This window comes from Coturnix japonica, chromosome 5 (genome assembly GCF_054131305.1).
Source record: "Coturnix japonica strain WE chromosome 5, WE-NBRP24, whole genome shotgun sequence".
Lineage (NCBI taxonomy): Eukaryota > Metazoa > Chordata > Aves > Galliformes > Phasianidae > Coturnix > Coturnix japonica.
The window spans coordinates 56,498,539-56,524,722 of NC_140667.1; the positions used below are offsets into that span (position 1 = coordinate 56,498,539).

Genomic DNA, 26,184 nt, shown 5'->3' on the forward strand with positions numbered 1-26,184 from the left:
TCCTACTGGGATTTGGCAGTTTATTTCCATGAGCTGATTGTCAACAGTGGGGGAATTAATGACCACGTTATAAGCAGTGTGCATCTGCACACAAGCACTTATGTTTGGCATGTATAGTGTCACACGTGCAATGAAATTAATTACAGAATTATGTGCAATTATGGTTATAAGTGTAACACATTAAGCAGTCTCTTGCCAACTATTTAATGCACGTACTCTCAGTAAACTCATTTTTTTCAAGGATTCACAACTCTTTTCAAACATATACTTCAATTTAAGCAGTTCCTGGAGTTAAAGTGGTTGACTTGTGATTTATACTCTGCTGATGGGGACATTTTTTTTTTTATTTTCATGTCCTTTTAAACTGCTTATTGTAAAGATTTCTCCCCATTGCAGTGTTTCTTGTGCCACTTCTTCTTACTCTGTTCCCTCATTTTTTAACTGACTTTCCCTTTGTATTGTCCTGTCATTATACGTACCCAGAACAAACAAGGTATGGAACAGTGTCTGCCATTGGTTTGTGTCTTACTGTATTGTGGTTAGGATGGAGTAATTAAGGTGAATAGACCCAGGGTTCCAACACCCCCCAGGGGCAGCCCCAGGTCCTGCAAGAGCAGCTCCGGCCCTGCTGCAGCCCTCACCATGCCACTCACGTCACACTCTCAAAGAGCAGCTGCAATTCCAAGGAGGGTTATTTCATTTGGCACAGAATCTTTTTTAAATGGGTAGCTTCCCAGACTTATGCTGAACAGCAACGAGCAAAATTAACTTGTAGAATTGTGTGTAGAATTATCATGACAAGTGTTCTAGCTGTATCAGCCAGCAACTACATCCCTAAGATGCAATCGTTATTTCATTTTTGTAAGCCCCTTCCCCATTTTCAGATGTCACAGAATGACAGAATTGTAGGGGTTGGAAGGGACCTGCAGAGCTCATCGAATCCAGCTCCCCTGCAAAGCAGGCACTCTACAGCAGGCTGCACAGGTTGGCATCCAGATGGGTCTTGAATATCTCCAGAGAATGAGACTCCACAACTCCCCTGGGCAGCCTGTTCCAGTGCTCCATCACCCTCACTGTGAAGAAGTTCCTTTGTATATTGGTGTGGAACTTCCTATGCTCCAGTTTGTGGCCATTTCCCCTTGTCCTGTCCACACAGACAAATGAAAAGATGGTGGCCATGTGCCTTTATCACCCACACTTAAATGCTTATAAACATTAATCAGATCCCCTCTGAGTCTTCTTTTCTCAAGGCTGCACAGACCCAGGTCACCCATTTCCTCATAGGAGAGATGTTCCAGGCCCTTTATCATGTTTGTGGCCCTCAGCTGGACTCTTTCCAGACGATCCCTGTCTGTTTTGTACTGGCAGCCCAGAACTGGATACAGTACTCAAGAACCGGATACAGTACCATATACGTATTTTTTACTTCCATAACTCAACACAACCTTCTGTTTGGGAGACAAACAGCAACCTGTTTGTGATACACACCTGCAGCGTGTATCGGTGCTTTTGACTGAGTGAAAATTCATACATTCAAAATATGATTGCCAAGAATATAAAAGGGATCTTAGGCAGCTTCTCTTCCCAGAGTTTCATCACTGGCTGCTGAGCTCATAGAGAGAGCTGTGTTTGACGGGGGCAGTGCCTGAGCACTTCACACAAAGTGGCCAAGGAGCAGTGCTGCATTTCTGCATGGCTGCATTTCTGCATGGCTGCATTTCTGCATGGCTGCCTTCAGTGCTGCAGGAGCTGTCAGTGCTGGTTGTCTCCTGGCAGTTGGAGGCATTTGGGCTCCCCAGGAGTAATTTTGCAGAAAGCCTAAGAAAAGAGAAAAAGCAGTGCGTTTTTACAGACAGCCTTCTAGGGAGAACAAAGCGCTTCCCTTGATTTCTGCACATAATTTAGGGATAACTTAATTAGCTTCACTGAAGTCATGCTAATTTACCTTAGGTAAAAGTGATTCTCTTTCTCCTTTTGTGAAAAGGGAACAGTGTAAATTTCCTGATGTTAATTAAGACAGAAGCAGACTATACCTTCATGTATTCAGTGCAAAATAAGCAAGACTAGAACACAGCCCAAACTCCAGATTACAATCACTGGCATGGTCATCGTTTGGCACAGGCATCCGCAGCAGCTGGGATTTCTGCAGCTGGCTGATAGAACAGCATAAGGAGGAACGTGTTCCAGAGGTGCTTGAGAACTGCGTGGGTTTCTTTCCATGAAAATATCAGAGATTTGGGAAAGCTTTTTTGAGGGGCAGGTGCTACAGAGAGCCACTGTGCCAGGACCGTGGGGAGCTGCGTGGTGGGGTCACCATAGGACATAGAAGGTTCCAAGTTGGAAGGGACCCACAGGGATCACACAGCACCACCCAGACCTGGTGTCAGAGTGGTGTCCCAACACTCCCTGAGCTCCGGCAGCTCGGGGCTGTGCCTGCTGCCCTGGAAGCTGTGCCATGCCCACCACCCTCTGGGGCACAGCCTTTCCCTCACCCCCACCTGCCCTCCCCTGACACAGCTCCATGTGTTCCCTCAGACCCTGTGGCTATCAGAGAGCAGAGCTCAGTGCTACCCCTCCACTCTCTGTGAGGAGCTGCAGGGTGCCATGAGGAGCTGTAGGGATGCCATGGGGAGCTTTAGGCTGCCATGGAGCTGCATTCTGACATGAGGAGCTGCTATGAGGGAGTCATAGGGCTGCCTTGAGGGATAACTAAACACAAAGACTACTAATACATTTCTGTTATTGTTTCATCTGAGGACCTCTATAAAACAGTGTAAGAGATTATTCTTTCACACCATTGTCTCAAAGTTTGCTGAGGACACAGATGGACAAGTCCTGGTCAAGGGTTGAGAAATCCTTTGTCTAAATCATAGAATCATAGAATTACCCAGGTTGGAAAAGATCTTGAAGATCAAGTCCAACAGCAGCCTAACAATAGTACCCTAACACTAACAACCCTTTGCTAAATCATATCCCTGAGCACCACATCCAAATGGCTCTTAAACACATCCAGGGATGGCGATTCAACCACCTCCCTGGGGAGCCTATTCCAGTATTTAACAACTTTTCTGTAAAGAAATGTTTCCTAATATCCAACCTAGGGACACATATGGACAAGTCCAGGCAAATCACGGTCAGAGCTGATGAAATATTTTGTGTGAAGATTTGCAGTCTGAGGGCAGTGATAGAGAAAGAGATAAGCCACAGCTTAGTGGCTGGGAAGCAGTCTTTTCTCAAGGGAGATGCCATCTCGGGGGTTCTGCACATGGCTCTTACCCAAGTACCCAGGAATGCCACATTGGCAGAAGAAGGATAAAAAAGGGACCAATAAACATGACATCAGGTGCTTCACAACATGATTCCTGCATGCTGATAGACTCTCCTGGGCCTGCTACCTGAAACTTGCCCCTTCCTCTTGGGCCTGCTCTGTCTCTACCTGCTTGCTGCCTAAGGCCGGCCACTCTGCTGCTGCTCTTCCCTGCACTTTTGCCTTGGGGCATTGCAATGGCATGCAACAGAATACTGCTAGGTCTTGGTGGTGACTATCCCTGCTTTATGCAATTTTTGCTTCTTTCCTATATTTCCTATTGCCCACTTTCCCTTCCCCATCACCCTAATTCATAATAGTTGCCAGTCCTCCCCTTCCCCATCTCCCTGATTAAGATTTGTAATAAGCTGGTTGGACCACCATTTGAACTCTTTGTTTCTTAATCTCATGTCAGGTATACATATATCAAAGAACCTCCTCTCCTTCCTATGAATTGGAGCAAGACAAACAGCTGTAATAAATAATGGTTTTCCTTATCAACATGTGTGGGATCGCAACCTTCCTTCCTTGCAATTACCCTAGAATAACGATTTTCTGCTAACTCCAAGTGGGCCTCAGCGTGAGTTCCTCAGATCTGAACTTTACTTGAGGATAATCAGGGTTGTTTAATTTCTGAGCAGCAGCTTCACTGAGGTAATTGATTTGTTCTTGAAATCGTGGTTTCAGGGAAATGCTCTTTGTAATTTCCTCAGCTGATATTTCATGTTGTGTAAAATTGCAGCTGTCACACTGCTTTGTATCACAATATGGTTTTCAATGGAAACATATCACCAGCTACAAGTGATTGTTGAAGGAAGTTTAAAAAAGGCACAGAGAAAAAGAACCCTGGAACTGTGTATTCTTTGAAAAGCTATAGAAAAATTCATGGCAAAATACACTGAAGTCTATGGACAGCAACTGTACTAATCGCAGTTCATGGAAGTAATATTTTTTTGATGAATAATGTATGCAGAATGAAACTTATTCAGTACAGTTCATCCTTTAAACAATGCCTGCAAAGATATGACAAGCAGCTGGAGAGATCTTTGTGGTGTGTGTTAGCCATGAACACAAACTACCAGTAAGCTATTAGGGAAAGTGCAAATCGTCCTTTACCTTACAAAATCTGTGTATTACAGAAACACACAAAAGGCTTAACTGGAGCTCTGCTAGCCAAGCGATGGTACATATTTTCAACATCTATGCCCTTGTGCATTTTCAAAAACCTCCTAATTTGTAGCACTTAGAGACCAAGGCATGATGGGCAAAGGGTGGAGTGAAGCAATGCTGCGTGAATGAGTATTGGCAGCTGGGTGAGAGGTGTAGAATGGGTATTTTATTCCTCTATCCAGTTGCCCTCTGGGATGCCAGGCCCTTGGCAGATGGACATGGAAGGACATAGAAGAGACAGAGGGCACAGCTGAAGTGAGGTACATTTTGAGCAGGCACAAGATGACGCTATTGGCGAGAGGATGGCCAGGCACTCTGCTGGAGACCAAGGAAGCTGTGGGTTCTCCATCCCCAGTCAGAGTCGGAGCTGGACTGGCCCAGGTCTGCAGTGGAAGCAAACCTCCAGGCTGGCCACATCTGAGCAGAGGACTGGAATTGCATTCTTCCAAAATTTGTCTAACATTTTTTTTGTGTGTGATTTGCTGTTCTTAAATATACGTATATATTACACATGTTATATAAACATTTAATTATTGTGTATTTGTATACTTAGAATATATCATAGAATCACAGAACAGTTGTCTGGAGGGACCTTTCAAGATCATGTAATTCCAGCCCCTCCAGAATTGATTGCCATGTGCATACTAAATATGTATACATCAGCTATGTAGTTGCTCGTTTCTCAAAGGACACCATGAGTATTGAACTGAAAATCTATCTGTAAAATGGAAGTATGATTGAAAACCACACCAAGATATTTTGAATCCAGTGATGTTTCTTATAATAGAACTAAAAGAAATCAGGCTTGCATGTCACCCACAATCTAACAAAATGTGTTTCTATCACATAATCTCTAATTCTAGGGTTTGACCAGTTTCATTTTATTATTTCAGCTTCTGCTTTTAGCTGTAATGTTTTAAAACTTCCATTGGAGATCTCTTGGTTTGCTTCATTTCATCTCATTCTATTCCTCAGTTTTAGACAGTGACTATAGCAAAGAATGTTTCTGATTTTCCTGAAAGTCGTCATTTACTCACAGTGATTTCTGACAAATGCTCTGTTGTACAGTTTCTTTTTTATGATGATTGCATGGAATGTGCATATCACCATTATTTCCTTTAAGCCATTTGGATGAAGATTTGCTTGTACATAGACAAAAGCTGTATACCTTGGCTTTCTGAGTTTTGGTTGCATTTATCTTGCTTTATTTTTCCATTTAAGGATTACTCCATGTTTAACCAGCATGGAAATAGCACAGAATTTGGAGGTTTATTAATATCTATAATACAGAGCATTTGTGTCTGTCTCATGCATTGAATAAGATGATAGAAATGGGAAAAGATAAATGACAGGATTTTACAACTGATGTAGCAGCTGTTTTTGTGATGGAAAGCAAAGCCATTTCAGTCACTCTTTAATATGATTGGGCGTAGCAAGGTTATGCACTTGAGGAAGAACTGACAGAGGGAGCACTCTTAATAAGGGACAACTGAATTGTTGTGTACGAAAGAAGTGTGAAGCAGAAAGAGAGCAGTGAGACTGAGCCAGAGGAAAGCCTGGAGCCTGAACCTGTTGAGCGTTAAATCCCCTTCCCAGGAATGTGACTCATTTGTAGCAATCCATGTTCCAAATCAAACCATCAGCAGACACATCTGCCTTAATCAGGGAGTATCTTTTCCAGACATTTTCTGCACTAATAGGACACATTTTCTGTTCATATTTTGATGGACAGAACAGTGCAAAAAACAGTCATCCTAAGTGAATATTTATTGTTGTATCTGCCATTATTAAATGCCAAGCAGACATTATTTTACTGCTAGATTTTTAAAAAGATTCAGAAACACTCTGCAGATTAATGCAATTCAAATATAGGTATTTCAAATGCATAGTGATATTCACAGTAATCAGTATTAAAAAAAAATCAAATCAAGTCAAATCAAATCAAATCAAGCATTACTCCTCCGTTTTCACATACTGAGTTTCCTGGTAAGGCTTACAGCGTCAGGATACGATGAAATTCTTTAAAAGACCAAAATGAACAGCCACTTGTTTAATTGCTGTAGACTTTTATGCCAGGTTAGACCTATATTTGTTTCATCATATGGGAACAGTCCCATTCTATCCCAGACAGCCATTTTATTGTGAACATTGCTCTGCACTGCGAGACCACACCTATGCCAGAGGTACTTGTTTTCTTCCTACACATTAACTAACTTTGGTTGTTGAGCAGCATTGACACCAGAGGCTGTTGGGCTCCTTACCACAAAACCATTCCTCAAGAGAGGCTGAAATACAGTCTTACCCATCACTCTATGATACAGTGCACAGAGGGAGAGAACAAAGAGGGAGACAAAAAACTGAAAAAGAGAGCAAGAAAGAATATCCTCCATGTGATCTTCTGCTTTGTGTTGATTAATAGCATTGCTTGTTCTGCATGACAGTTACTCCCAGTGTGAACTGATAGATCATCCAGGGATCTTACCCAAGCCAGTTACCCATTAACTCGTAAACAAAGTATAAATATTAATTAATAATTCTTGGTTTTACAAAGTAAAGGACCCATTAAAATCAGGCAGCATGGAGATTTCATTTAGAAACACCTGCTGTCTCTCTGACTAGGCTCCCATAGGCAAGGTTCAGTGCGACGGCAGTGTCTTTTGAGGGTCGTTGGATGCCTGGGAAGCAGCAGCAGCACTTCTGTACCAAAGTGTTTCCCTTCCCCTATGCATATTTTAAATGAGGTGAACGTGTCCTGTCACTCACCAGCTCCATCAGCTCCTTATCTTAGCAGCTAATCTTGCTGCAGGTAGTAAAAAAAATTACTGCAAGCTATTAAGTTTCTACTAAAATGTCAAATTCTGTGGAGTCTTGAAAAGAAAATGAGTGTATAGTCCCATTCCAGCTAGACAGATTGAGTTTGGTGTCCACTATGAACTAAAAGATTTACTCTCCAGATTGGCTAATTCCTTGAGCATTAAATGCCCCAAGAAAGGGAGCAAACATACTATTAATAACTCTAATGGCTAAAAAGCATATTATTTTCAAGTGATTTGTTAATCAGCATGAGTTCTGCCTACTGCTATTGCAATCAGTCATCTTTCTCCAGTAGTAGCTAGTGTCTTAATAAGGAACAACAAGGGATTTGGAGGAGCTAAAATTGTTCAGGCTCGAAGGACGATAACAGAAATTATTAACCAACTTGGATAAAAGCCACCAAACAAGATGGGAATACTATTGGAAGGGCAGATTGTAAAGCCTCATTGGAAACAGATAGAGCCAAAGAATGAGTTTATGAGAACGTCTGTTCCGAAGCTGCTTCCCTCTGATGAAATTCTCATCCATAGTTTAAAATGGGAAGAGGAATTTTCTTGCATAAGACATCAGTGACTCATGGCTGTGGCTGCAGGAGGGACCTTGGATTTCTGGTTGAGCCTGGGGTGATGAAGCTGAGCCTGGAGTCCCCTGCAGTGCCCTCAGAGCTGCCCGCCAGACCTTGGTTGAGTTCTCAGCTAAGCAAACAAAATGATGATAATTTGTTCCTTAAAAAAAGAAGAAGAAAAGAAAAAGAAAAGGAAAAAAAGGAAAAGAAAAAAAAAGGAAAAGGAAAAGAAAAAGAAAAAGAAAAAGAAAAAGAAAAAGAAAAAGAAAAAGAAAAAGAAAAAGAAAAAGAAAAAGAAAAAGAAAAAGAAAAAGAAAAAGAAAAAAGGAAAAAAAGAAAAAGAAAAAGAAAAAGAAAAAGAAAAAGAAAAAGAAAAAGAAAAAGAAAAAGAAAAAGAAAAAGAAAAAGAAAAAGAAAAAGAAAAAAGGAAAAAAAGAAAAAGAAAAAGAAAAAGAAAAAGAAAAAGAAAAAGAAAAAGAAAAAGAAAAAGAAAAAGAAAAAGAAAAAAGGAAAAAAAGAAAAAGAAAAAAAAAGGAAAAGAAAAAAAAGAAAAGGAAAAGAAAAAGAAAAAGGGGGAAAAAAAAAGGAAAAAATAAAGAAGGTTCTTTGCTGTTTATGCTTCTTTTTGTCCTTCAAAGCAAGAAATAAAAATAAAAATAAATAAAAAATTTGGGCTTGGCCCCAAAACTCCAGCATCCAGGAAGGGTTGTTATGACAGATGTGGTGAGCACCAGAATATCTGTGGGCAGGGGAAGTGAAACCATTGGAAGAAATTGCCCAGAAGTTGTCTAATTAAACAATTTGTGAAAACATTGTTGTCGTTGCCTCAGACAGCCTGGTTTGTGTGAGTAATTCAACGTTGTGTGAAGGCTGGATGAATGAATCTAATCTGTTTGAAGCTTCTGGCTTTATTGGTAACATTTTATAAATAAAATAGCAATACAGAGGGCTGTAGAATCCCAGTGCTCAGGTGGGATGCACATGATGAGATGCAGGTAGTGGACTGTAGAACACCTTCTGGGCAGGCACCCAGCACCCAAAGCACAGGGCTGAAGGACACAGCCCAGAACCAACGAGGCCACTTTGCAAAGCACAGATGGGCTTTCTAGGATGTATTTTTTTCTCCTGCACTTTTTAATTACTTCTTAAATCTGGGATCTTTTTAAAGCAAGTCAGGAACATTGAATTACCATTTTAGGTTTTTTGTTTGTTTGTTTGTTTGTTCATTTGTTTGTTTAGAATTATTAAACTGTTTTTATTACATTTTCAGACTTTCTATGGAATAATAAAAATTAAAAAGCTTAGATTGAGAAACAACTCTACAACATTTATTAGATGACTGGCATCTATGAACATAAGATTTCTTCATGAAATTTTGTTAATGAACCCACAACAAGCAGGGGAGCATTTTGGTGCCCTGATGTACACAGGTGGTTTCCCAGCAGGTGGCCAGCACTGGCATTCCTGCAGTAATTGATTAGCTCAGGTGTACAAGTACAGCACTGATTGATTACCTATTAAATAACACTCCATTGCATTTCTTTCAATTATACAACACAGGATAGCTGTTGCCAGCCAAGAATTCCATGATATCAGACATATTGATGACTTATAATTGTTTATTTGCATTTGGAGCTGAGGACTTGGAGCAAACCTCTGTGAATGGCCACGAGGAGCACGTCTGTATCACACAGACAGTGTGCTGGGCTGGAGGACGAGGGCTTGGATGGGTCACTGGGCTTTGTGACAAAGTACTGTGAACAAAGGGGACAGTCCTCCTGAGCAGGGCTGAGCACAGGATCCTGCCCTGGGCTCCAGGTGGAGACACAGCAGCTCAGGACAGGCTCTAAGGAGGTGGTTCCAGTTGGGGAGGCCCTGCACTGCACACCCACCTGTTGATTTAATGCAGCTGAAAGCTGGCACTGCGCCTTGCATTGCTCGTGCAGTTTTAAACACACACAACTCCCAGATACTGGAATTTTACAAGGCCACATGCACATGTAAAGCAATCCTCTTGCTATTCTGAGGCAAAGGGAAGCTCTGTTCTAAAAATCTAACAGCTCTTTATGGCCATGTCTCTCATCTGATTGCTTTGCATCATTTCTGTGATCTCACTTCAGGATGCATTTTGGTTGGCTGTTTGTGAGAGCTTTTGTTAGTGGTGCTATTCTGGGACTGCATCCAACTTGCTCCTCATCAAGACCTCTGAGAGAAGTTTCCACATGAACCAAAGCCCTTAGAAGTCAGAAGTTTGAAGAGGAGATGCTGCAGCCAGTGAGCGGTGGGACATCCAGGGTCAGAACTATCATTACAGGTACAACAACAACTCCACTGCTGTTCCTACAGCCTAGACATGGCTGGGGGGGGGGGGAGAGAAGGGTGGGGAAAGGGGGATCACACATTCTAGCAGCCCCACTATCTGTACCAGGTTGGCAGAGGCTTGAACCCCCTGAGCAGTGCTGGGTCTGCTGGCCTCTGACACACTCCTATCCAGGGCTGACCTCCAGAACAATTCGGCATGAACAGGGGCACCCAGAGCATCAGCAACATAACGAGAGGAGGGGTTGTTCTACACATGCTTCTTTTTCTGAAGAAATCTTTTCGCCATCATCTCCCAGTGTGCTTTTTTTTCCCCCGCAAAGCTGTGATCAAAGTCTTCAAACATATGGCTCCATGGCAAGGCAAGGATTTCCACAAGCTCCTGGACTCATCCTACCGCTCCAGACATCAGCTTCTTGGGCAGTCATACACATGGCTGGGATCCTTTGGGCTGTTTCTACAGAAGGCTGCAGCACTACATTACAGAGCCGAACCACTGCCTTAGGAAAACTATTCAGCAGAAGCAGCTAACTAGTGATAGGATGAGAAGTAATGGCTTCAAAGGTGTGCCAGAGGAAGATTTAACAGCCCTACAAAGTCCATCCTCCTGAAGATAAGAACAGGGGAGAGACCTGAAGAACATTCAGAGCCATACCAGGACTGCATGGTGCAGTGCAGCACAGTCAGGGCGCTCAGCATGGCCACAGTCATTGGGCAATTCCCAGCCCCAGCACCAAGGACTCAGGCTGTGCTGGTGCTACAGAGTCATGAGAGAAGCACTGCAACAGTGGGAGCTCTGCACAGGGGCTGTGCTGAGGGGTGGGCTGTAGGAATGCAGGAGTCATGCAGCCGCAACATGTGTTGGTAGCCATGGCAGGGGGGGATTTGATTCTGCCAGAAGCATCATAGCAGGGTACAGCTCAGGTATGAGGAGACAACAAGGTGTGTGCTGCAGAAGACTGCAAGAGTAAGAATTCATGAGTAGCCATAGTTATACATCTTGCTGAACAGATTCATTTCCCAATTTTAAAATGGCATTTGTTTTGTCATGTTTCTCATCACCATTAGTGCATAATGGGACACTGTGCATCAGTTTAAATGAATTCATAATGAGTGCTGTAGCAAGTCTATTGAATAGGAGATAAATAGGTGATTATTCTGACTCTGCTCTGATGAATGGGATTACTTATGGAGCTTTGTGCCACTTCCACAACCTTTTATGGAGAGAGATACCATAAATCAGAGCAGACTGGGTGACCCATTAGATGTCATAGCCAAAAAAGAGGAGGACTGACTACAAGAAGTAAACCAGAAAGGACTGACAATGCTAGATGCCAGCTAGCACAGATCAAAGAAGACTGATGAAATGTGAAGACATAATGTGGAGACTTGGGTGACCAGGACCCTCTTAAGGGAGTAATGTAAGGATGCAATGAGAAAAGGAAAGAAATGAAGGACTTGAGACTGGTACAAGGCAAGCTTTAGGAGAGTCATGGGCACATTCACAGGAAGGTGCATCCTTCCAGCATTTCCCTCTGGGCTTGAGGGAAATGAAATTAATGGTGGGGAAAGGAAGGGAAAGAGCAGGGAGATGCCGTAATATGTATGTTCACTTTTACACAAAGGTAGAAGAAATGAATTAGTGAGAATTTAGCAATGATATCTAGAAAGTTAGAAGGTAAATGATGTGAAGTGGCCACAGATGTATGATTATTTCCTGAGGACATCAGCTGAATGGATGATGGATATTGTTGCCCAACATTTAAAGAGGGGATGCAGGCTGTAAGAAACACAGAAATGGCTATGCTTTGGACAGATGATCAGGAACAAGGGAGAATGGACCTGAGGTCCTGGAATCAGAGATGAGAACAGATATCTTGGGTGGAAGGAACACAACAGACAAGGTATAACATCCAGGACACAGTCTGACCTGCTAGCATTAAGAGAAAATGGCATGAGTAGGAGGAGGTGCTGGGCATAAAGTGTGTGATTTGTACCATACAGGATAATAGTTCTGAGAAAAGCACTTCACAGGCAGCATGTCACATTGCAAGGCATCACAGGAGACAGGTAAAGCTGTCATTCAACTACTTACAAAGGCTGACAAAGATAAAGAAAAATTTTCCAAAGTACCCTCTGAAAGCAAAATAAAACTCAATTTCAGACAGCTTAACGATATTTCATCACGTTTTTGTGGACACTGAAGCATGATCAGAACTAAAATTCAACTTGGTTAAGAAGTGAGAAGAGAGATGGGAGTTCCTAGGAAGAGCCTGGCTGATTCATCTGCACTTTGATGCTGGAAGGAGAGCTGATACTAATGTGCAATGAGTAGTTTTGGGACAGTCTCTGGAGATACAGAAAGATCGGCTGAACTTTGGTGGCAAGGACATGTCCCAGGGAACCACCATGTGCCAAGGGAGAGGGGACTCAGATCAGGGGATGAGGTCACTTTCCACTTGGAGAGATTTGTTTCACATTTGAAATATTGTAATAAAAACTCTGAAGTTTTTGCTGTGCTGTAAGAGAGATCCTTCTCATACTGGCAATTGTGACATTGTGGGAAACTTCTAGAACAGACTGGGAACAGGTGGTCTAAATGGCAGTGCGGGCTGGCCACAGGATATGTAGCATAGTCTCTGGTGCAAAAAGTAGCAGTGACTTTAGTTTGGCAAATAGCATGGGTGGCATGGAAAGCCTGAAACCACAGAAAAATGCTGAATCATTAATAGTAACTATGAATGACTGGAATGAGTGTATATAAGGGAGAACTCATACATATATTTTAAGAAAACATAAGCATTACTGTACAGGCCTTACTAACAATGAAGTTTGGTTGTATAATGCTGAAATTTTATGTTTGACTAAGAGATTCCCACAGGAATGAAAGTAGAGAAGGGTTACGGCTGCAGTCAGTGACTGTCTGGACTTAATGAGCCAGAAGATATGAACAGAAGAGCTTCTGCGTCAACACGATGAGCCACTGGTCAGACTCAGTATGGATCACATTTGAGTCCCAAAGGCACTGAGCAGTGTACATTCCTCCAGTGTCACAGGCTGGGCAAACTGCTCAGATGTTTTCCTTCTGGATGAATGTCAGTTTTCCAGCTGCAGGGTATATCCCATACTCAGAGAGTCGGCCTGGTACTGTCCCCCATAGCACTTCTGACCAGAGCTTCTGTCCTTCCCAAACACTGCTCTAAATACATGTCTGGCTCCTGACCCACAGAGCAAGTGGGTCGCAGTCAGACTGCAGTGATATGCCCCCACCTGGAGATGAGCAGGATCTCATGGTCACAGCAGGAAATACCCCAGACTGCCAGCACCCTGACAGGCAGAAAAGATGTTCAGGCAGAGACAGACAGTCAATGAAGTAGTCCCTCAGAGACTGAATACATGTCCCAGGTGTAAGGGATACTACAAGAGGACCATGAGAGATTGCTTGACAAGTTGGCAGTGCGGTGCTGCCTGAGATGGAGCTCACATCTCCTTACTGAAGGAGTGACAGATACGGTTAAAAAGAGTTGGAAGATGCACATTGCACTGTGTCCTATGGTCCTAGCAGCAAAGACTGCCCTTATTTCTGTTGTCAAATACACATTCTCCCCCAAGGGCAGCTGGTATCTTACATATGCCAAGCACTCAAAAATGCCGCTCTGTCACCGTGTCATGGTCTGGTCTCATAGAGAAGTTTATTAGAGTGCCTCTCTATTCTTCAAAGAATAACTCTGTATCATTTACAGAAGGCTTAGGAATGCCATGTGTAATGTGTGCTTTAAGTATTTGTTTGTTCTTACTTGAGCGTGGCTTTTGATGTAGGTCTACCCATTACATAAAAGCCAGTAAGCTAGAAAAGGATGAAAGAAAATGAAATGGTCTGTATCATATCATTCTGTATAGTATTTGTGTATACTGAATATTTCATTTATTCTGTAATCTGCAGATAGTTTGAAATTGAAAAGCCAGGCTATTGCAATGGCAGCCCTTTTGTTCTTGGAATGAGTTTGGCTTACTCAAGCAAAGCAAGTGAGCACCTGATTAAAGGCAATATCTATCTTTAAGGAAAAAGACTGTCATTCTGTTGAGCTATTGAGCAACTCCCAAATTTATTTAGCACTGTACATGACAGGAGCATGAATGGACTTCTTCCTGTGAGATGCAGTCACATCCATGGCAAAGTCAAGTCCCCACTGTCCTGTCACTGGAGGGGAGCCCAGGAGCAGTGGGGGCTCTGGGGCATATGCAGACACAGCACTTGGGATGTGAGCACACAGAGCAATGCCCAGAGTCCATGGGGTAGGAGAACCATACTTAGGACACAGGTTCAGGGAAAACCCGAAGTGATGTGCCAGAAGAAATACCACATGGGTAGATGAGTGGGATGTGCAGCCTCAGAGCAGTAATCCTCGGGGCTGGAAATGAGAGGATCTGGATAGGAAATGTCCCATCCCTGGAGACAGCCCTGGGAAACCTGATCTAGCTGTGGATTTCCTCATTCACTGCAGGGGGGGTTGAACTAGATGGCCTTCAGAAATCCTTTCCAACTCTAAGGATTCTATGATTCCAAAAAGGAGAACCAAGTCACAGAAAACAACCCAGTGCATGGGATACTGGCTGAGCAGGACCATAGGCAACCCAGTGCCCTCAAAGTCTATGGTGGTAAGAAACTCTTTACTCACTGCAATATTCCTGGAAATCTGGTGTTGTTCCTAAAATGCAAAGCATGGCTGAGATTTCCTGGAATGAGAGAAGAGAGTGAATGTCTGGAGAACAAGTGGTGCTTCCCTCCTCCCATATATATACATATGTAAATAGCTTGTGACCCTGAGAAAGGCAATTCACAAGGAAAAGTGAAGAAGATACATAAAAACCTTTTAATCTTAGCAGGAAAAGATGCATTATGGAGAATGAACAAAAGTGTTCTTTCCATAGCAAGAGCTTCTATTTTATTTACTTACTTCGGTTTAAACAATAACTTGTTGCTTTCTTATTTTGAGACAAGATGTAGGATTCAGAACTATGGTGATCAGAAACATGGTTAATATTCAGCACAAAAGTGCAGAAGGCTGATTTTTTTCACTGAGAGAACTTCACACACCCCAGCACTTCACTGGAGGCTGCTAACCCTGCAGACAGTCCCACAGCCAGAGTAGCACCGCCCCTCATCTGCTGGGAGGGGCACTTCAAGTTCTGAATGCTGAGGTACAAGTAACCAAAGAGCACAAGGAAGAGGAACAATCCCCGCCTTCTGGAATTCGCACCCAGCAGGGGGCCAAGGCACTCTAGGACTCCTCTCTCCACTCATTGCTTCCTTGGCAGCTGGAGAAGAGAAGGAGAGTCACAAGGAGCCACGTGAAAGCACTGCAGCATCTCTCCAGACTGCATTCATCAAATCCCACAAGCTGAACCTAGCTCTCTTCTATAGCGTGAACTGTGTGCTCAAGAGCAATGCTCTATGCAGGCAGGATGCAGAGGCAGGTAGTCAAGTAGAAAAAGATGGACTGTACAGGATTAGCACAAAAGACACCAAGCTGAGTGGTACGGTTGACATGGAGGAAGGAAGGGATGCCATTTGGAGGGACCTTGACAGACTTGAAAGGTGGGCCCGGGTGAACCTAATGAGGTTCAACACAGCAAAGTGCAACGTTTTGCACTAGGGCCAGAAGAACCCCAGGCACCTGTACAGGCTGGGAGGAGTGGTCCTTGAGAGCAGCTCGGCAGAGAAGGACCTGGGGGTCCTGATGGACAAGAGACTCAACATGAGCCAGCAGTGCGCTCTGGCAGCTTGGAAAGCAAATGGTATCCTGGGCTCCATCAGGAGAAGGGTGGTCAGCAGGGATAGGGAGGTGATTATCTCTCTCTACTCTGCTCATGTGAGGCCCCATCTGGAGTACTGTGTCCAGGTGTGGAGCCCTCAGTACAAGAAAGACATGGAGATTTTGGAAAGGGTCCAGAGGAGGGCCACGAAGATGATCAGGGGGCTGGAGCACCTCCCCTATGAGGACAGGCTGAGGGAGTTGGGTTTGTTCAGCCTGGAGAAGAGAAGGCTGCAGGGTGACCTCATTGCAGCCTTTCAATACCTGAAGGGAACCTGTAACCAGGAGGGGAGTAAACTCTTTGAAAGGACCACTAATAGCAGGACAAGGGAAAATGGTTTTAAGTTGAAAAAGAGGGAAGATTCAGGTTGGATGTTAGGGGGAAGTTCTTTACTAGGAGAGTGGTGAGGTCCTGGAACAGGCTGCCCAGGGAGGTTGTTGATGCCCCGTCCCTGGAGGTGTTCAAGGCCAGCTTGGACGGGGTCCTGGGCAACCTGATCTAGTAAATGTGGAAGTTTGGTGGCCCTGCCAGGCAGGGGGGTTGGAGCTTCATGAACCTTGAGGTCCCTTCCAACCCGGGTCATTCCGTGATTCTGTGAAAAGAGACTGAGTTGGGGTATCTGAGATCCTCATGAGAACCAGCAGTCAGATCTGGCACACCCAGACCAGTCTGGTTACAAGAGAGGGGAAGAGGCCAGAGAAGTCCCATTTTTAATCTCACAGGTTTTATAGGATTTTAGGCAATATCCATGAGATTTTATTGAGCAGAAAGAATTTTTACATTTCTGATTGCAACAGTTTCTGAGATCATTCTGCTCAAATCTCATCAGACCTCTGTATTCAGAAGTTCATCTGCTTGCAGAAAGTGATCAGACTTCAGCAAAGTGAGAGTACAAATGGGAGGAAACAAACATGTCAGCTAATGGACAATGGAGCCAGGAGTCTTAGCAGTAATCAAAGAAAAGCACTGTGAGCAGTGCAGGAAAGTGACATACCCCTCTCAATATTATAGATCAGCTTTTACTGAACTCAGCAGAGCTGTCTCAAGCTTTAACTCCAATGATATCTGCAGAGCTATCACTACTTTCAGTGTACCTTTCAGTGAAGGTGAAATAACGTCCACAAAGAAAGTGTAACTCCAAAGCGAAAGGCTGAGCAGACACTTCATACAGAAGCACAGCTCCTGGCCCATGCACTACTCACTGCTTGGTCCCACTGGGTGCAGGACTCACCTGCAGGCCAGACCTAACACATCTGGCAAGCACGGTTCATCAGACTGCTAATGGAAAGCAAAGCTGCCCATTACATGCTCTCTGATGTGCTGCAGATACAGAAAAATGAACATATAAAATAAGATCACTATCAACTAATTTCCCATTGGTGTTTTTTGTTTTTTTTTTGTTTGTTTTTGTTTGTTTGTTTGTTTGTTTTTTAAATAGAGAAAACTCTCTGGAGAAGGGAGAAAGAATGTTTAAATATTGATTTAATACAGAGAATGGTCTGATGGTAATACATTTTCAGAAACACTCTTAATGGAAGGCTCCATCACAGTCATACACTGCTTCTAACAAACACTTGGGCAGAGTGTTTCTCTCATTCCTGAGGTATAAGCACACAGAACAAAGCAGAAATTTTTCTCTAACTCCATAGTTATACTATGTTCCATGGGCTGCATCTGGCCTGTGGATTGTTGTTCCTGATCTATATGTTATTTTACCTCACTTTATATTATCTTGCTCCTGTTTCTTTAAGATATTCCATATTTTAAAATGTCATGTTTGTGTCCTTTAGATTTGGCATAAGAAGCAGCTGGAACTGGGCTATCTCCTCTAGCTGAAGTAGGGCTCATTTAACACAACATATTTCACTTCTTCCCATATGCTGCACACCCACAGCATTACACAGCTATTTTTCCTCCAAGAGAAAGCACACCCAACTCACAGCCTCCACACCTGTTTTAGCTCCTGTATCCAGACTAATCAAAAGAGGCTCCACAGAAGATAAGAGAGCAGTCAGACATCCTCTGTTTACTGATTTACACATCACACAGCCTAGCCTTGTGAAAGCAATGTTGAAGAAATGTAATCGGTTTATTTGCACTGTGACAGCCACGTAAACCACAGAAAGGAATGTGACAAATGAAGCCATCAGCTGTGCTGTGCAGGGAGTGAATACATTACACTTCCAATTACCAAAGTAGATAATACATTCCTTAAATAGGCTGGCACTGAAGCCCAGAGCCATTGTCATGGCACCACTGAGCATCCCTAGCAAGGCACTGGGTGAGAGCACTTCCCCTGAGGACAGGCCCCAGATGAGGCAGGAGGTGATGGCCAATCTGGGCTCATGAGGTGCTATCAGGGATGGGGCTGACACCACACATAGGGGTGGCAGGAGAACAGGGGCTACACAGTGCATATCACTGCTGGAGCAGTTGGGGTTGCTGTAGGGAGAAGTCCTGGATCCAATGATCCTGACATCAGAGATACTCTTGTGGCATTTAAACTGATAGGACCCATATACAAAACGATTCAGGCAGCTTTTGCTCATTAAGGGATACAGTGTGGTACACAGCAGCCCTGAAAAATCTCTGCTTCTGTCTAGCAAACACTAAGGGCCTCTGAGCCACTAATCTGACTGTAAAGTTAAGAAGCTAAAGCATAGTGCCACTTAACCTTGCTGTGAGGAGACTGCATGCCTTCATGCATCTCAGCAGCTATGCTCCTTGGTGCTCTGTCAGTGAACCCCATGGCTATGCAGTGCAATGGGCACTATGTGCTTGGGGCTGCATGGACACTGCACCCACCCGTCTGAAGTAAGAACCCTGACCTCCTAGTAGCCACCCCATGCCCCCATCTCTCCAGCTCCTGAATTCTTCTTCACACTGCACTGTGTTCCTCCAGCTGGGACCCACAGCTCAGAAACTGGACAAGAAATGTCAGAGCCATGTGGATTAAAAGGCACCTCAGGAAATTCCCCCGCTTTGTACAGGCCAGCAAAAGTTCTGCTGCCACCGAAGTTGTCATTGGCTGTGGGGGGTGGAGGAGGGGGGAAGGCTGGGCAGTGTTTCTAGAGGCACACAGCATACTTGTGCTGCTCACAGCAAAGAGGACCTTAGAGAGACTGAAGCTGTGCAGCCTCTTAGCTTCTCGTTTCATAACCCATTAACTTTACAGACACTGTCCAGACTGCCTGCTCCAGATGAAAGGTCTCTGATTATCTTTCCAGGTAAATTAATGCCTGACATATTTTGTTATTAGGCTTTGAAAGGCCTAATAAATAAATTTACTAGACAATTTCTTCATTCAGTATTGCAGTTTAAACCAACAGACAACAGCAGAGAAATGGTTCATTGAAGCTAACTGCCAAATAGCTGGTATCATGATGCAAATCAACCCTGAACAGTGCCCAGCAACACTTCTGGTCCACCTCACAGCACACAAATACAACTCCTGCACACTGCCTTCTTTCTGCACAGGCTGCTGCAGTCTCCATTCAGCTGAGCAAAGGCTCAGAGTTTCTGTCCTCCCCCTTTCAGTACAGTTATCCCTCACTGGGGGCACAGAGCACGTACAGTCCAGTGGCCAGTGGAGAGGCCACAGCCCCCAGAAGTGTGAGGAAGGGACTGGGCTGCACCACAGCAGAGCTGGGTGCTGTGCTGGGAATCATCTTTTCTAAGCTGATATTGCAAATGGACCACTGAGATGATCCCTCATACATCAAAGCCTGAATTCCCATTAGCTGTTGAAAACTATTTAAAAATTACTCTCAAAATACTTCTCCTTAGTTCAAAAGTAGACAAGGCAGATATTAGAGATGTCAGAGAAGACACTTCTTTATTCCCAGTGGAAATGTTATTTGTACCTTCTAAACACCAGAGCTATTACAATAAACAATTCCATGCAAATAGGAGATATTTATGAGCAAAGAGGCACTCATGGGAATGAAATTATGAACACAGGTTCTTATTCTTAAAATAGTCCCTATTTTATGCAGATAAAAATTCTCCCTTGAACTATTCCCGTCCCTGTTCCCACCCCAGCACAGGTCAGGAGGAGTCAGCCCCAGGCCATGCCACCCAGCCCCTGCCTGGCACAGCTGGGCTCCTACCAGCCGGATCACCAGCTGCTCCAGGCTGCAACCAAACCTGCTGCCTCTGGTGTGCCTGTCATGCTTATCACTGGTTAACAGGCCAAGAGAAGCTGCTGAACCAATGTTCTTGGCCTGTCTCACAGCAATCTCATGCAAGTCTCAAGTAGTAGTAGCCATAAATGATTAATTTTCAGCAACATGAGACAGGACTCCATCTGCATTGCTCTATACCATGGCCGTTACTATATTCTGTTCTACAAGATTTAGTATTAGCCTCATGCATCTGTGAGAAAGATTAAACAAACAAACAAAAAAATAAAAATAATTAAAATATCAACCAACACAAATGACCATGTCTAACTGAGAAGCAATGATTTTGAAGGAAATGAGTTTTAAGATACCACTGAAAGTTGCTAACAAATCTGAACCCTTACAAATACATCATCAAAATGCATCAGGAAGAGATACTTCTACTCAACAATTCCATTTGATTGTTTTGAATTTGGTTCTAGGAAGGCTGTTTTTTTGTTGTTGTTGTTGTTTGTTTTTTTGAGGGAGAAACAGAAAGAGAGAGGAATACTTAAACAAAATATCTTGATAATCCATGAGCTTATGTTTGGAAGAAAAAAAGGGTACTTTGAAAGAGTGACCTTACAGCAAATTTGCCAGTAACAGTGGTATTTCACAGGCAACCAGCACTGCACTTGCCCTCAGCTCTGCCCTGGGCAACAACTGGCACAAGCAGGTCAGGACCTGGGCAGCAGACATCCACACTGCCATCAGGCTCCCACCTGAGGGTAGCCTTCCATCCCTCCAAGATGGTTTTTACTTGGGCACCTGCATCTTCACTGTAGAACATGTGCTCAGCTTTGAAGTCTATGGAAGGGGGTGACTTTTTCTGCAACATAGCCATAGCCTAAAAATGAGCATAATATAATAACCACATGAACTTTGTTCTTTAATACCTTTGGTGTTCTCAAAAATCATGCTATTCACAAATAAAAGCACAGTTGACAACATCAAATTACCAAAAGGGAATGAGCTCTGAACATAAACAGAAGCTGGGGGACACAAATACATCTTGATACCTAAGGACATTTTGTACAGACAGAACAGCTACATTCCTGGGACGGGGACATGAAATTAAATGACTTTATGTAGTCAACTACAACTCTGTATTCACAGACAGGGAACAACTGGACATTGCATTTCACCATGCTGGAGTGGACAAGCTGTTCTCCCACACCGTATACTCAGACCTTTCTACTACCACAGTGTTGCTCATCATTCTCTTCCCTGCTTGCCTTGCTGCCCCAGCACCTTGCTGTCTTGGAGATGTGTAAGAAACATTCCTTGGAGACAGTAACTACAAGACAGACAGAGCTCTCCAGTTAAACCTTCAACTTGACAGCTTTTCCCACTGGAAAGATCATTTTGTAGGTCCTTTCCAACCTTGTGATTCTATAAGTCTATGAAAGGGCACAGTGGGAATAGCACAGTATCTCCTGGGCTCAAAGGACCCTTTTAACTCCCAGAGCCCCTGCAAAAGGCTTGGGAGTGTCTGTCACACTGCATCCTTATGGTTGTTCTCCCACAGCAAAGAGGTGGCTTGGTTGATGATAGCACTGTTGGATTAAAGCTCACTGGCCTTTGGTCACTTACACTGCACCTGGTACTGAGCTGGTGTTCAGAAGGGCCACCCACAGTCCCCATTTCTGCCAAGTGGTTTTCCCCATTTATCTGAGCTTGAACTCCTGTATCCATAAAACAGGATTAAAACAGACCTATGCTGTTGTGCACAGAAATCCATAAAGAAACAATGCTGGTTATTGGAAAGACACAAATGCTCTCAAGTATGTGTGCAAAACAGTAGTAAATATTTTAATAAGGTATTAATGGTTGACTTAAAAGGCACTATGCTAATCTACAAAGAGCAAGACCGATGTGTCTACTTTCAACACAGGATTCTACACTCCTAATGGTCCTGTAATTTTCAGCTAAAGCCTGTTTCTGGAGGATTATCAATTGTCTCTCATAGGCATTACTTATAGAAAATTCTCAGGAACACTGTGCATATTTTAGCAGAGCCAGAATTATACAGAGAACATGCCTTATTTTCGTATCTATAGGAATAACTGGCTTCTGTGTCATTGTGTGCATAGGTTTTAAATTGTGGATCATCACATCAGTATCCTCCATGAACCTTAAATGCTTGTAAACATTCTACTTAGTAATGAATCTACATTTAATATAAATGTTTTTTTTCCTGAAGTTTATTCTAGGAAGAAAAGAACAGAAATTCTCATAATAAAAAATAAATTGTAGGTAAATCATATTCTTAAACTTCATATACTATTATATTTCATAACTTAAATTCTACAAATCTTGTATTAATTAAGCAAATTTTAAGAAAATGAGATCAAAGCAGAGAGTACACAAAGCGAAGCATTTGTAGTTATAGCCTATGAAAGTCTAACAGTTCTCTCCTTATTTCCTTAAGGTAGTAAAGAGAACCATAAAACCACTGGTTGGAAGGGCTACCAGCCTGTTCAGTTGCTCACACTATGTTATGAACTCTCAGAAAGGCCTGATAAGGCATTGCCCAGGCAGACGATCTGCCCAGAACCAGACGATCTATATTAAAATACACGGCCTAACGCCATTGGCACCGTCTGAGAACCCCGGCTCTCTCCCAGCGGTGAACCGAGCCCAGCCCTGAGCCCGGCACAGAGCGACGGAATTTTCTTCTCCTTTGCAAGAAGCTCCGGAGCTGCTGCGCTCCACGAGTGCCATCTGCTGGCACTGCTGCGCATTGCCCGGGCGGCCCCGGCTCGGCTCAAGGGCAAATTGTTGTGAACTCCCTCGGATAGACAGCTATGTTAGCTGGATAATCACAGCTGCGATGCCACCAAGAGGCATTTTGCCATCCAGCTGTAATTCTGTTATTCAAAAGGTAACTGTCAAATCACTGAAATCACATCCAGTTTAATTTAAACCAACTCTCTACTGCCCCCACCCTTTATCTGCAGAAGAAATCAATTTAGAAGGCTAGAGGAAACCTAGAAAAGTATCTCATCGCTTTAGTTATGCCAAGAAACTAAAACCTGTTTTGGTAGTCTCTGTTTCACAGACTTCCAAGAGTATTGTGGAATATTACTGCCTTGGAATGGAAAGATTTACAACCAGAAAGCCTACGAGTTATTACAAAAACAACACATTAGTTAGAGGATTTACTGTTGCAATTAGGCTCTCAGATGTGCGACATTCGGGCATAACAAACAAACAAACCAAAACAGAAGGAAGTGCAATTGCCATGCATACAGACAGCCAGAACAACAAGAATACGTTTTCTTTAACAGAAGAAGAATTGCTGTAGAAGGTAAGTAAAATAGTGAAAGAGAATGGCTACGCTCATGTCAGTAGATTTGAACAAATTATACTGGATATGGCTCAATAAATTTGTTAGCGCATTTCTGTATGGAACATCTCAAAAAATGTGTATCCAAATCCAGAATTATCTTTAAAATGCCAGCTAGCAAACAGCAAAACTATTGCATTTATCTTACTGAAAACACAGATGCAGCACAAGTCAGCATTACACTGTACACAATCAGGAGGTGCTACATTTGATTTTCAGCTTTCCCCTGGAAATGAACCCACAGATTTGCAGAGAATGACACACTCATAACATCAGGCACTATCCCAATCACCTCATCCAAGTATAACTCAAAACAAGGCCTGACTTGATGTCCTCCGAGTTCATATAGAAACGCACTGCTTCAGTAGTATATTCATAGACTGTAGTCCATGATCCCCCACCCCCCTTCCACACATAAAAGACAGAATACCTTCTAAGATTAATGTAACCAATTAATTGCTGATAGGAACCTCCTCCTCTACCCAGCTGCCTCTGAGAGCATCTGTATTTGAAACACCATGCCAGAACAACTTCATCTCACTTTATAGTGAACCTGTTCTGAGGAACAGATGGTACATAGAGAATGTGCTGCACTGCACCCACAAAAATCCACTGCCTGCAAGCACAGCAGATTAATGGCCTTTCACAAATTATTAGTACATCCCCATTTTTCAGGTGTCAGATAGATGTTGCCTGAAATGTTATTGCTAGTACTCTAGAAATCCAACATCTACTCTATTTTCTTTCTTGTTATTTCTGGCAAAATATGTAATTTATGTCTTCCAAGCCATCTAAACTGCAATGTATTGACAGCCAGACAAACAAATGTGCTGGAAAGCAGATGCAAACAGACACATTCTTAATATATCTATAGTTAGGAAGAAAGAGGTCAAGTAAAGCCAACTGTTGCACAAGATACACTTTGGATTTAGTTCAGAGAAAGCTATGAGGAAGTTTTAATGTCACTTTCTTCATTAACTGTAATCTGGTCCACCTGAGGAGAAATGTGGAAGTCAACAAAAGCTAAGGTAAGAGCTTGCTCCTTCAGTCTTCCTGGCTCTGAATGAAAAGAAGAAGAACATACCAAGAAATCTTGCAGAGGAAAAAATAATCAGCTGGGATTTCAGTGAGAATTCCCAAGTGTACCTCAAGTTCAGGTTTCTGGGCATTACTTACACTGAACCCTGTGCAGTCAGATGTACAGTTGGAATAAGGCAAGAATAGTTATGTATGATTAGAATAATACAAGAACAGTAATGTACAGTTGGAATAACACAAGAACAGTTGTAAATAAATAATCAGATGTTATCTATGGGAAAAACTCATCAACTCTGAGGCCTTCAGACAAGATGGAAAAGGTTGAGTCTTGCCACAAAGGAGCGATCTCCAGAAAGAGATGCTGCCTTAGTGGTCAGCCCTTAAATGAAATCTAGGAGAGATCTCTGTCCTTTTCCTCAAAGGCAATACCAGCTGATCAATAACTGTTCCACACTTTGGACAGCCAGAGCTAATGATATTGTATATAGCTACATAGTATCAACCTTCTATTTCTATCCAGTTATAATCTTATGCGCACTTATTAAAATTAAATTGAATGCAATCACTTACAACTCCTGACCTGAATTATCTCTGCTTCACGTCAGACCTCTTCAGCACAGCACTAGGGATTAACTAGCATTGTAGAAGCACAGTATGGGCAAGGAGTCCAGGACATTGAGAGTGTAGCCTCCCTGACTGCTTGGTGTCCCACTACAGTGCTGTGACCTTCCTGACAGCATGAAGAAATTCTGGAACAAGAGAATAGCTTCACTGCATTAGTAATAGTCATTACACTCCTTTTTCCTCATATATTTCCCTCCTAGCCTTTAGAAATCTACAGGAATATTTTCAGAGCATCAAGCCTAAATTCATACTTGCAAAATCCATCCACATTTCTCCTGTAATTACAGCACACAGAGCAGTGCTGACAACCTGAAGTCTTTTGAGGCTCCTGTCCCATTGATCTGGACACTAAACAGGGGAAAGCTACTGTGGACGTTAGTGGATTCACAGCTGTATACCCAAATTTTCCTGTGCTCAAACTCATTTCTTTGTTTGGGAAGCTGAAAAGGAATTGAAGAGCATCAGTTAAATATTTCATGTTGTGCTGGAATGTATAATTCATGATCAAATCCTTGAGAAAGAAACAGATAAGATGGAGCTGCAAAAGCTTTAAATGAAGTATTTTCTTTTTGTAGTAAACTGCTGAAAAAGTGCTTTTCTTCTTTTCTATTGGTATTATAATGAGAATTAAAAACGTGATAGAAGTAAGAAATGCACTAAATGGATTTGAACAGTTATTCACTTATACATTTTGTTGATTGATGCAATTAATGTTTTATACATGCTTTTCCAAAGGTACCCTGTTGTACTGAGTTCCTCCACATATCACTACCTCCCATAGGAATGGGATGCATTGGCCTCAACGTTTAAACAACCCCATGTGTTGTTCTTTTATTGTAGTAAGCTCGAGGAGTCACAGGGGCTATTTAGCAGTGCTTTTGGAACACAGCTTTTGGAACTGGTTCACTCCGTTAAAGCTGATGTGGTGGTTTCCAAAATCTGAACTTTCCTCCCCTTCTCCAGCTGGACACCCCTATCTCCCTCAGCCTCTCCTGATAGCAGAGTTGCTCTAACTTCTGTA

At 42.9% G+C, this 26,184-nt stretch overlaps 1 long non-coding RNA gene across 1 annotated transcript; it reads right to left on the bottom strand.

Annotated features, from left to right (window-relative positions):
* On the bottom strand, positions 1 to 25,739 carry LOC146760872 (uncharacterized). The gene is made up of 2 exons (XR_014946215.1): positions 25,120 to 25,739; positions 1 to 1,818 (listed from the first exon to the last, which is right to left on the bottom strand). It is a non-coding gene; the product is annotated as an uncharacterized LOC146760872 (long non-coding RNA).
* Between the last annotated feature and the right edge of the window lie 445 nt (positions 25,740 to 26,184).